Here is a 12,526-nt window from a genome sequence, read left to right as displayed (position 1 = left end):
GCAGGCGCCATTAATCAGCCGTATGACGTTTCACGCCCCTTATCACAAGTTCAATCGAACTGAATTCAGTCATCTAAACATCTTTCTATGATCGGAAGTAAAGACAGCCCTCGGACTTCCTCCGTACACCTCGACGCATCGCCTGCTTCAGCTTGGCCTCCACAACACCGCAGAAGAGCTGATAGAAGCTCAAAGGAATGGCCTACTCACGCGCCTTCGAGACACTAGAGTGGGCCGGACTGTTCTCCGTAGACTAGGCTACCCGGAGCCGACAACACTGCTGCAACAGAGGTACCATGCCATCTCGCCCCAACTGGCAGCTAAGATCAGGGTCGCGCCAGTCCCAAAGATTATGGACCCCGCACTCCACACTGGTCGTAGGACCTCTAGAGTCAAGACACTCCTGCGCCAGTACAGAGGTGTCCAAACTGTTTTATATGTCGACGCGACAAGATATCCATCGGACACAGACGCTATGGCACTAGCTGTTACGGACGCCAACGGCTCAATTAAGATTACGGGCTCCGTTCGTGGCAGGAACTCGAGCACGACGGCTGAGGAGACTGCCATAGCGGTAGCACTCACTTTCATACACCACATGGACACATGTTACAAACATCCCACCAGTCCGACATACACAATAATCACAGATTCACAAGCTGCGTGTCGCGCCTTCGCGAAGAATACATTATCTTTCGAGGCTTCACGCGTGTTCTCACCTATGATACCTTTCCCATTGTTAAAATTGTTTGGACTCCTGGTTACTCCTCCCTTCCTGGCAACGAGAGTGCGCACGCGCTCGCCCGAGCAGCAACCTTCCGGGCGCTGTCGACGGAAGCGGAGGGGTAAGTAGACACAGAGGACGCCAGCACAGTTCCACAGTCTTACATCCACATTACACTATATTACCGTACACAAAGAAGAACTCTGCCACCGCCACACCCAACACTCACCAAGGCCGAAGCTGTGGCATGGCGATAACTGCAGACTCACATGTATACAAATTTGTACCACAAACATTTGTTCTTCCCCACCCGCTACCCAGATAAATGCCCCACCTGCCAACAACACCGACCTACACTATATCTTCTGTTTGGGCCTGCCCAAAGCCACCCGGCGGCGTTCCACCTGTACCTCACCCCACCCTCTCATCTTGGGAAGATGCCTTGTCCCGCACGGAGCTGGCCGAACAACGCCGGCTAATCGAGCGGGCCGAGAGGATTGCCGTGGCCCATGGGCTTATGGACTGATTTGTATTCTTTCTGAGACCGTTTTATTCGCAACAACCCGCAAGACCAGCGACAGCTGTTCTGGCGGGCCTGCAGGATTGAGGCGGCACATGGAGCCCTGGACTGAGGGCTCCCCTCAGGAAGAAAAGGAAGTTTATATAATAAATGTTTTTCCTCCTCCTCCTCAAGGAAAAAGACACTTTAAGACTCGTAGACACCCTTATCGTTAGTCGACTAGCTTACCACCTCCCCTACCATCACATCACCAAAACAAAATTCAATAAACTTAACGTCCTACACCGCTCAGCCGTTAAAGCTGCCCTCCATTTACCTCGTCATACCAGTATGATTCGGCTCCATCAATTAGGCATTCATAACAATGTTGAGGAGATCGTAGAGGCGCACCTCTTCAGCCAACAACGTCGACTCCGCACAACATCTACAGGCACTCATCTCTTGCGCTCAATGGGCTACAACACCCGTGATCCCTCACCTCATACTCATATAGCCATCCCTCCGCGTCTGCGGAGCCTCCTCGAGCTCAAACCCCTCCCAAGAAATATGGATCCCGAACACCACAAACGTCGCGCAGCCCGTGCCTCATATTTTTTCCAAACAGTACTCTACACGCCAAGACGTCATATACACGGATGCTTCACACAATCCGGACATTCCTCACATCTGCACTGCTGTATTCACGGACATTCGCCGCTCAACATTCAATGTCGCCTCCATCCACTGCACTAGCATCTCCGAGGCCGAAGGCTTGGCCATTACACTCGCAATTGCAAACATCAGTAACTTGCAGACTCAGCACACCACAATATGCACAGACTCCCAAACAGCATACAGATATCTACTGCGAGGAACCCTCCCACACTCATCTGCTAAAATATTATCTACTCTACCTACCCCTCCCGATGCCATCACCATCACATGGGTTCCTGGGCATGAGGACATCCTCGGAAATGAGCGCCCTCATGCGTTTGCCCGAGAACAAGCTTCCGGGCGCCGGTGGATGTCCTCCCCAAACCTTCATTATACACCACCATCGAACCTCTTGACTACACTACAATTGTTCACTACTATCGTCGTTGCCGTGCCACGTACCCGCCCCCACATCACACGCTTGCTCACATCGACAGCACGTACTGGCGACAACTGCAAACACATTCGCTTCCACCTCCTCAATTTGCCCACATATTTCACCCCACGGACTTCCCACCATACTGCACCACATGCAACGCCACCCCACGCACCCTCTACCATTACTTATGGGAATGCCCACATCCCATCCGCGTTCCTCCCGTCATACCCCACCCCCTCCTCCTTGAAGGCTGCCCGTCTAGCCACGCAACCTGCAGATCAGTTACGGCTGGTCGAGCGGGCTAAGCTAGAAGGAACAGCCAGAGGGCTCCTGGACTAAAAGGTCCTCCTGGGAGTGTTTACATTTTTTTAAATAAAGTATTTTCCTCCTCCTCCTCCTCCTCCTCCTCTAGGTAATGTAAGGAACTCTATGCCTTCAGATGATGATGATGACGAAAAAGAAGCATCACAGTAACGCCACTCGATGTACCCGAGAAAAACCGACTGTCCCGCAACAAGTAGCCCACCGGCCCATGATTCTTAGCGCGCCCATGTTGGCTGAAGTGCAGCACCCTCAGCTTTCCCTCTAGTTAGTGTAAGGAACTCTATGTTAAGGTGCCTACATAGACCGCAAAGCCATAGTACAGTGCCTAGTATACAGGCTAGTGTGACGAGCACCCGCGCTTCCCTATGGGCGAGGATGGCGCTGTTTCCAATGAAAGCCAATTGTTAGCGGCAGAGGGCGCTGCTTGTCGGGAGGGTACCACAATATGCACAGACTCCCAAACAGCATACAGATATCTACTGCGAGGAACCCTCCCACACTCATCTGCTAAAATATTATCTACTCTACCTACCCCTCCCGATGCCATCACCATCACATGGGTTCCTGGGCATGAGGACATCCCCGGAAATGAGCGCCCTCATGCGTTTGCCCGAGAACAAGCTTCCGGGCGCCGGTGGATGTCCTCCCCAAACCTTCATTATACACCACCATCGAACCTCTTGACTACACTACAATTGTTCACTACTATCGTCTTTGCCATTAATGAACTCAGTCCAAAAAGTAAGGAAACGTTGTTAAAAGCTCTGGAAACAGTCATAACGAATAAGCAAATTCCGGACAGCTGGCGGCAGAGTAAAATGAATTTGATTTATAAAGGGAAAGGAGACAGGATGCACATAAAATCCTACAGGCCAATTACCATAACATCTGTTATGTACAGGTTAGCCATGCAGGCGGTTAAATTAAAGGTGCAAGCATGGGTAGAAAGTAACAAGATATTCGGAGAACTTCAGAACGGCTTTAGAAATGGTAGGCGCATAGATGATAGCCTGTTCGTGCTTACCCAATGCATCAAAATATCTAGAGTGGAAAATAGACCTTTGTATTTGGCCTTCCTGGACATAAATGGGGCGTACGACAACGTAAGCAGGAAACTCCTGTGGAAAATATTAAAAGAAGAAGGTATCGGTTATGAGATAATATAGTTCCTAGAGGAAATATACCGGGATAACAAAGTAGAATTTACGTGGGAAGGGATAAGAAGTACGGAGGATGTCAAAGTATGCAAAGGATTAAGACAAGGTTGTCCTCTATCACCGGTGCTGTTCATGCTTTATATGATAAACCTGGAACGGAGGATACAAGACAGTAACCTAGGTTTTAACCTGTCATATAGATTATGTGGAAAGGCGGTAGAGCAGCGCCTGCCCGGTTTGATGTATGCAGACGATATTGTGGTGCTAGCTGAGTCTGGAAGAATTGCAAACTCTAAGTATTGCGGAGACGAAGCGGACGCTCTGGGCTTCAGTTTCAGCGCAGTTAAGTCGGGTCTGATGATTTTCAACGGCGCAACTGATCAGGGTCTTAAACTACAAGGCCATGAAATACCTAGAGTAGCAGAATATAAATATCTGGGGGTATGGGTAAACGAAGGATTGGCATACATTGGAAAGCATGAGCAATCACTTAAGTCCAAAGGGCGAAGGAATGCCGGGATAATGAAGCATAAGGCATTGTGGGGATACAATAGGTATGAGGTTTTGAGGGGTATTTGGAAAGGAATTATGGCGCCCGGACTTACTTTCGGAAACGCGGTTTTGTGCCTAAAATCAGAGGTACAGTCGACATTAGAAATAAATCAGAGATCCGTTGGACGATTAGCACTAGGTGCCCACGGCAAAACTACAAATGAGGCGGTACAGGGAGATATGGGCTGGGCATCTTTCGAAGTACGGGAAGCTCAGAGTAACATATTATATGAGGAACGCCTGAGGAAATTGGACAGTAACAGATGGGCAGCTAAAGTATTTAAATACCTGTACTTAAAAAGCGTGGACTCACAATGGAGGAAAAGAACTAGGAAACTAACTAGTAAGTATGCTAGTCACACGGACGGAGAAATAAAGAGCATTAAGCAACAGGTGAAAAACACAGAAGGTAAAAATTGGATAAATTCGATGGAAAAGAAACAGAGTGTGGAATTATACCGTAAGTGGAAAATGCAGATCAGGAAGGAGGATTTCTTTGATAACTCAAGAGGCAGTGCCCTACTTTTTGAAGCTAGATCAGGGTGCCTTAGAACACGCAGCTACAAAAAGAAATTTAACAATGGAGATGACGCATGTGCTCTATGTGGAAACTACAGTGAAACAATTGACCAGATTATACTCGAATGTAATGGTATCCATCCATCCATCCATCCACCCACCCACCCACTCATCCATCCATCCATCCATCCATCCAACCGGGACGACAATCGTAAGCTCAATAATGTCATCTTTTACTTGAGCGACGTCGCTAATCTGTGGTTTCGAAACCACGAGTTGGACTTTGCCACCTGGGCGAATTTCAAGACCAAATTTTCTGATGTCTTTGGCCGCTCCGCCGTCCGAAAACTCCGCGCGGAACAGCGTCTTCGGTCGCGACTGCAGCTGCCTGGTGAAACGTTCACCAGTTACATTGAGGACATTGTTGATATGTGTCGTCGCGTTGACCCGACCATGACCGAGGCCGTTAAAATACGTCATGTCCTCACAGGAATTGATGACGGCGCTTTCCACATGCTCATCACGAAAGGCCCCACTACGGTCAAGGAAATCTATGACCTCTGTCAAAGCTACGACGAGCTCCGGAAGGAGCGTGTTTTGATTCGCCAGCCTCATACATCACTTGCTGGACTAGCCGCGGGGAGGGAGTCATCTAGCCTCTCTGAAGACATCAAGGCTTTTGTACGCCAGAAAGTCGCGCGACAACTGTCCCTGCAGCCATATGTTAAGGAGTCGTCAACAACTGGCCTTGTTCCGGAGCTTCGCCATGCAATCCAGCAGCATGTATCTGAAGTCCTCCCTAATCCTGTTCCTCAATCAGCTCCGGTCGCACCTTCAATGCCGTTCCCCACAGTTTCATCGTCCGGCGTTGCGCCACTGAGCTACGCTCCAGCATTCGCGCCGGCTCCTCCTCAAGTATTGGGTCGCACGTATGCCGAAGTCACTTCAAGTCCACCGCCTAAGCCAGCATATGCCTATGCTTCGCCCCCCATGCGGTCCGCACCAACAGCTTTTGCTCCCCCCTTGCTTCCGACACGATCTCCATGGCGCACTTCAGACAACCGGCCTATTTGCTACTACTGCGGCATCCCTGGGCACACTACACGCTACTGCAGGCGCCGAATAAATATGGCTTTTGCTGCACGGCCTGTGCCACCTTATTTGACCCCCCAGTTCCCAGTTCCATCAGGTCCTCCAACAGCACCCCCTGATCCTCCTGACTTCCTCCCTCGTCGTTCGCCATCACCACGTCGCCGCTCCATTTCGCCAATGCGCCGACGACCCGCTACCCAGCCGGAAAACTAACCGCCGCAGTTCGCGAGGCACGAACTGCGTATTCGACAGAATTTCCAAGTCCTCGTCTTAATCCCGCGAATGTTATTCCTGTCATCGTTATCAGCCAAAAACTCTGCCGCTCCATCCGAAAGGTGACTACGCCTCTCGAGGAACTATCGCTTCGTACCGCATCCGCTCACAGTGTACAGCCGAGAGCTATCTGCACTGCTCCCGTCGTCATTGCTGCAGCCTTGTAGATCATCGAATTCGTCGTTCTCCCCACATGTTCTCATGACGTCATTCTTGGCTGGGATTTCCTGTCCCAGCATCATGCTATCATTGACTGCGCCAGTCCTCGAGTAGAGCTCATTGAATCGAGTGATGCACCGTCTGATGCCCTGCTCCACAAGCCGTGTCCTCGTTTTGCGACCAAACTCCTCGTAGCACATGACACAACCATCCCACCCGTTAGCGCTGTTCTCGTTCCCCTCACTGCCTCTTTTACCAACGCAGCGACAGTCCTCTTTGTGCCCTCTAACGTTGTCTGCCGCCGCCGCCACTTACCGCTGCCGTTTGCCGTCCTTGACATGAAAAACGGCGCTAGCACACGTCTAGTAGCCAATCCTCTTCCGTCTCCCGCTATGTTGATCGAAGGGGAGTGCCTCGGCCACGTCGAGCCCGTGGACCTTCTGTTCGCCTTTGATGATGTGTCATTCCCTGTTTGCCAAGTTGACGCCTTGACTCCAACTCGTGTGGCTTCAGATCCGCTACAGCGGAACCTTTTTGACCATTCTGTGGACAACGCTCTAGAACCGCGCCACCGCGAGCAACTTCTTGACCTTCTACACCAATTCCGCGCCTCCTTCGACATTCCGCAATCTTCCTTGGGCCGCACGACGACCGTTTCCCACCTCATCGACACTGGCGCTCACCCACCTCTCCATCAGCGGCAGTATCGGGTGTCCCCGACTGAGCGCCGTATTATTGCCCAACAAGTCGATGACATGCTGCAACGCGGAGTAATTAGAGAATCCTGTAGCCCATGGTCGTCTCCTGTGGTCCTAGTTAAAAAGAAGGATGGCTCCATACGATTTTGTGTTGATTATCGCCGCCTCAACAAAATCACTCGTCGTGATGTGTACCCCCTCCCACGAATCGACGATGCCCTAGACTGCTTGCAAGGCGCAGAATTCTTTTCCTCACTCGATTTACGCTCCGGGTATTGGCAGGTGCCCGTGGCAGAGGCGGATCGTCCTAAGACCGCCTTTATTACTCCAGACGGACTATACGAATTTAATGTTATGCCATTCGGACTCTGTAACGCCCCAGCCACATTTGAAAGAATGATAGACACTGTACTGCGCGGCCTGAAATGGAACATCTGTTTATGCTACCTCGATGATATCGTCGTCTTTTCAACAGACTTCCCGACCCACCTGACCCGACTTCGCCAGGTCTTCACCTGCCTAACCCGTGCCGGTCTTCAACTGAACCTCAAAAAGTGCCGCTTCGGTGCCCGCCAGCTCACAATACTCGGACATGTTGTGTGCAAAGAAGGAGTTCTGCCTGATCCTGAGAAGCTCCGCGACGTTGCTGACTTTCCGAAACCGACCACTTTGAAACAACTGCGAAGCTTCGTGGGCCTCTGCTCGTACTTTCGTCGTTTTGTTCGCAATTTCGCGACCATCATAGCCCCCCTTACACAGCTCTTGAAAGGCACCCCTAACCTCCCCTCTTGGTCGCCAGCCTGCGATGATGCATTCGCGACGCTGCGCAATGTTCTGACGTCACCGCCAATCCTTCGCCATTACGACCCTACTGCACCTGCAGAACTTCACACCGATGCCAGTGGTGTCGGCCTCGGCGCCGTCCTCGCCCAGCGCAAGCCTGGCTTCTCCGAATACGTTGTCGCCTACGCAAGCTCGCGTCTCTCAAGGATCCGTCTGGCCGTCTCGGGCGCTGGGCTCTCAGGCTTCAGGAATACGACATCCGTGTAGTGTACCGCTCTGGCCGCAAGCACTCTGACGCCGACGCTCTTTCTCGGGTCACCGGTGCGCTCGCCTAACTCATCATCCCCTCCTCAAGCCTCTTTGTCAGCACTCACCATTGAGGATATGCCTTTCGAGTAACGACAAGATCCTTGGGTTTCTAACCTGCTAGATGTCCTTAGCACTACTTCCGCGGCTATGCATCCTCGGGCACTCCGCCGACAGGCCTCCCATTTTACTATTCGGGACGGCCTGCTCTACCGAAAGAACTACAACTCAGAGGGCAGAAAATGGCTTCTTGTCATTCCGCGCCACCTCCGCTCCGAGGTTTGTGCACACCATCACACTGACCCGCAAAGCGCTCATGCCGGCGTCCTGAACACCTATGATCGAATTCGTCAGAGGTATTACTGGCGGGGAATGTACAATTTCGTACGTCGTTACATTCGCCCTTGTACCGCCTGTCAACAACGCAAGATTTCTCGCCACCCCGTTGGCCCTCTCTAGCCTTTACCGTGTCCAGCTCGCCCGTTTTATCGCGTGGGAATCGACCTCTATGGTCCGCTACCATGCAGTGCCGCCGGTAATCGATGGGTCATCGCCGCCGTCGACCACCTGACCCGTTATGCGGAGACTTCTGCACTTCCCGCGGCGACAGCCCGAGAGGTAGCCCATTTTCTCCTGCACAACTTCATTCTTCGACACGGCGCCCCTCGCGAACTACTGAGCGATAGAGGTCGTGTCTTTCTTTCCGAAGTAGTCCAAGAGCTCCTGTTGTCTTGCAAATCGATACATCGGGCTACAACCGCGTACCACCCGCAAACCAACGGCCTCACGGAGCGTTTCAACCGTACGCTTGGGGACATGCTCACAATGTATGTTACATCTGAATCTGGGAGCTCCAACTGGGACCAGGTACTGCCATTTGTAACATTCGCGTACAACACTGCCACCCAAGCAACAACTGGTTTTTCGCCCTTCTTTCTCTTATACGACCGTGAACCATCTTGTACTCTGGACACAATTTTGCCATACCATCCAGATGCCTCTGAGTACAGTGCTTTGTCCGATATTGTACAGAAGGCTGAGGAATGCCGTCAGCTAGCTCGCACGGTCACCTCCAACACTCAAGGCTATCGCAAAGACCAGCATGATAGCGATACCCCTGCTCCGACGTTCCTGGCCGACAGCTTCGTTTGGCTATGCGTTCCTGCCACCAGCAAACTAGAAACGAAATACCACGGACCTTATCGCGTCTTGGAACGCACATCCCCTGTAAACTACATCATCGAGCCAGTCACCCCTTCTTTCGACCACCGCCACCGCGGCCGTGAGGTTGTCCATGTTAGCCGCCTCAAGCCGTATTACAACCCTCTGGTTGTCCCTTCGTGAGTCGCCAGGATGGCGACTTCACGCGGGGGAAATATAAAAAAGATGAAGAAGAAACAACGCTGCGGCATCGCCATCACCATCGCTGGTCTCCGGCGCCCATCTCTCTCGCGCTGAAGCTGTGCCCTGCGGCTGGTATTCCGATCCTGCTGTGCCCGAATTACTGCCAGCGCTAGACGTTCCAACCAACCATTAAATCCACATCTCAATATATATATATATATATATATATATATATATACATATATATACCTGCGTTCAGGGGTAGATGTTTTGTTGAAGTCTAGCTTGATATATCTGATGATATCTAGCTTGACAGCATCGAATGTGAACATGAAATGAGCGCAGCTATAGAATTTCATTTAAGCATAGCCTGGAAACATCTCGGCTCCCGGTGTTTTCCTTATTTATTGTAAGTACCTACAGCGCCCATGAGGCATTTGTTTAGGGGGGACACAACTACATACAATAACACATGCAAAGAAGCTAGGTATCGGGAAACTTGTTAGCAAGGTAACACAACGCACTAATAGAACACTAAATGAATTCACAAGTAGTATAAGTGATAACATAACATACATCAAACGCAGCGCTGGTAAACGCACGAGGTCTGGAAGAAATATATCACTAACATCATTTCAACAGCACTTTGGAAGCCAGGTGCACAAACTACATCTTTCGGAGGCTTATTCCAGTCCAGAATTGTTGTAGGGAAAAACGAATACTTAAATACATTAATGCGGCATTGATAACTCAGTTTTTTTGGTGTTGTCTAGTCTCTCCGAAATGTAATTTGGCTGCTTTAGATAAGTGTTTTTATTAATACCGGTACAATCATTGTAAATGCTGCAACAGAACTTAAGCCAGCAGATTTCCCTTCGGGTTGCTAAAGTCTTCCACCCAATACGGTCGCGAAGAATGAAATTTCGTTGTGCAGCAGAGGTGTTTCCTCTTGTCTCACAGAAAAAAAAACAGAACAGCCAAATTAAGCAGCCCAGGCAAACTCAGTAGCGAAGAAAGACAGTAACTGTGAAAACAAAATTACTACTATCCCTAAGTGATTCTTCAGCTGCTCACCTATCTATTCGGAAAACAACAAAATTCACGGCGAAAAAAAATTCAAGGGTGGTTTACTAGCACGGATATACATGCAATGTTTACAGCTCATGTTTAGAAAAGTATTGCCTCCTGTAGCTTTGTTATGCCATGCCTTGCCACGTTTAGCTAAGTACTTAAATAGTTCCTTGGGTTTTCATTAGGATTAAGGAGACCTAAATAACGTCTTTAGTGCCACTGTGTCATATAGCATGAAGACAACGACCTTCGATCAAAGCGCAGCTTGAAAGACTGGCAGCTTAATACGTGAAAAAAAACTGGGTACCGAAATTGCGGAGTGGCCTATCTAGCACTGTGGCCAGCAAAGTTAATCTTTTTACCTCGGCTCGTGTCTGGTGGCAGTTATGGCGGCAAGTTTTTCTTGGAGTGATTGCTCAATGGAGGTTTTAAAGCCACCCCGGCGAAATCCCGCGTAGAAGGCTGGTTGTAATTATTTCGCTTAAAAATGGCCGCTGCATAGAATAATAAAATTACATCGGCATGGCTTTTATAGTTGACAAATAAATAAAGATGCCGTGTAAAAGTGGAGGTCGCAGTAAGAGCAGAAAGTATGCAGCGGATCTTGAAGGGATGTCTCAAACGCGGCTGATTAACCGCGAGACGAGCAGACGACACGCAGTGAGCGGACGTGTAAGCGTTTGTCAGCGCCCCCTGGATCTCCCACTCCGGAGCATGGCGGAAGGGCTTCAGAGTCGGCAGCGCGGTCTGCACACTTCCCCTATTCTAGCCACTGTAAGACTGCCAATAAAAGGTTTCTGTTTCCCGAAATGCCACTAAAAACCTCCTTAAGTAATTGCGCAACCATAAATATTTGCAAAACGTTTTTTTTCCTTTCAAAGTGTGCCTATTAAGTGTGAAATATTGGTATTTGTGCTGCTCAAAGCTAAGACAATAGGAGAAAGAGCCATCGTACAGTGTCTAGATGGGTAGGTGTGCCTATAGAGTTTCTTACTCTAACCTAGAGGGAAAGCTGTGCTGCCGTCTATGGGAGTTTACATGGAGTTTCCAGATGGCCAGTTCAGCCGCCATGGGCGCTCAAAGCATCATGGGCCGGAGAGCTACCGAGTGCAGCTCTACAACTTTAGGCCAAAACTATTGCAAAGATAAGCGTTTTTCTACCCTAAATAATGTCCTAAGATTGAATATTGTGACTATAAATTGCAAAAAGAGAGAGAAACAGCATGTCAGTGTGATATTTATCCAATATAAGCGCGGGCTCTTTCTCCTATTGGCTTAGTTTTGAGCAGCACAAATACCAATATTTCGCACTCAATAGGCAAAATTTGAAACAGAAAAACTTTCTAAAAATATATATGGTTGTGCAATCACTTAAGGAAGTTTTTAGTGGCATTTCGGGAAACAGAAACCGTTTATTCGCGACGTCTGCTTTTGCGCCTTCGCTACTATGGCTTTCGCGGTGTATGTACGCACTTTCAAATGATGATGATGACGAAAAAGAAACAGCGCAGTAACTCCAGGTACCCGAGAAAAACCGACTGTCCCGCAACAAGTAGCACACCGGCCCATGATTCTTAGCGCGCCCATGGTGGCTCAAGTGCAGCGCCCTCAGCTTTCCCTCTAGGGTGTGCCCACCGGCGGGGGTAACGCATGCCTTTTCTTCATGACGCCGCAGTGGCGCCACCAGCGAAAGCCCGGTTCATGACCGTTTCCTCCAGCCGTCGCCACGCATGACAGAAAGCGACTCGCTTCACTTTTTTCCAAGTGCAAATGAGTTTATTGCAAACAAGCTGTCTTACGGGAATAGGGAAGGGATGTAAACATATTACAAAGGCAGGGGAGCCGAGCTTAAGGCTGTATTTTTACGTACAGCGTGTTTGATGCGTTCCCGATTTTTCAGGCAAGCAACTCCAAACACTGTTATGTCACTTC

Source organism: Amblyomma maculatum, chromosome 7 (genome assembly GCF_055883805.1).
Source record: "Amblyomma maculatum isolate TAMU_Amacu chromosome 7, ASM5588380v1, whole genome shotgun sequence".
In the NCBI taxonomy this organism is placed as follows: domain Eukaryota; kingdom Metazoa; phylum Arthropoda; class Arachnida; order Ixodida; family Ixodidae; genus Amblyomma; species Amblyomma maculatum.
Note: the sequence above shows the minus strand (reverse complement) of the source record.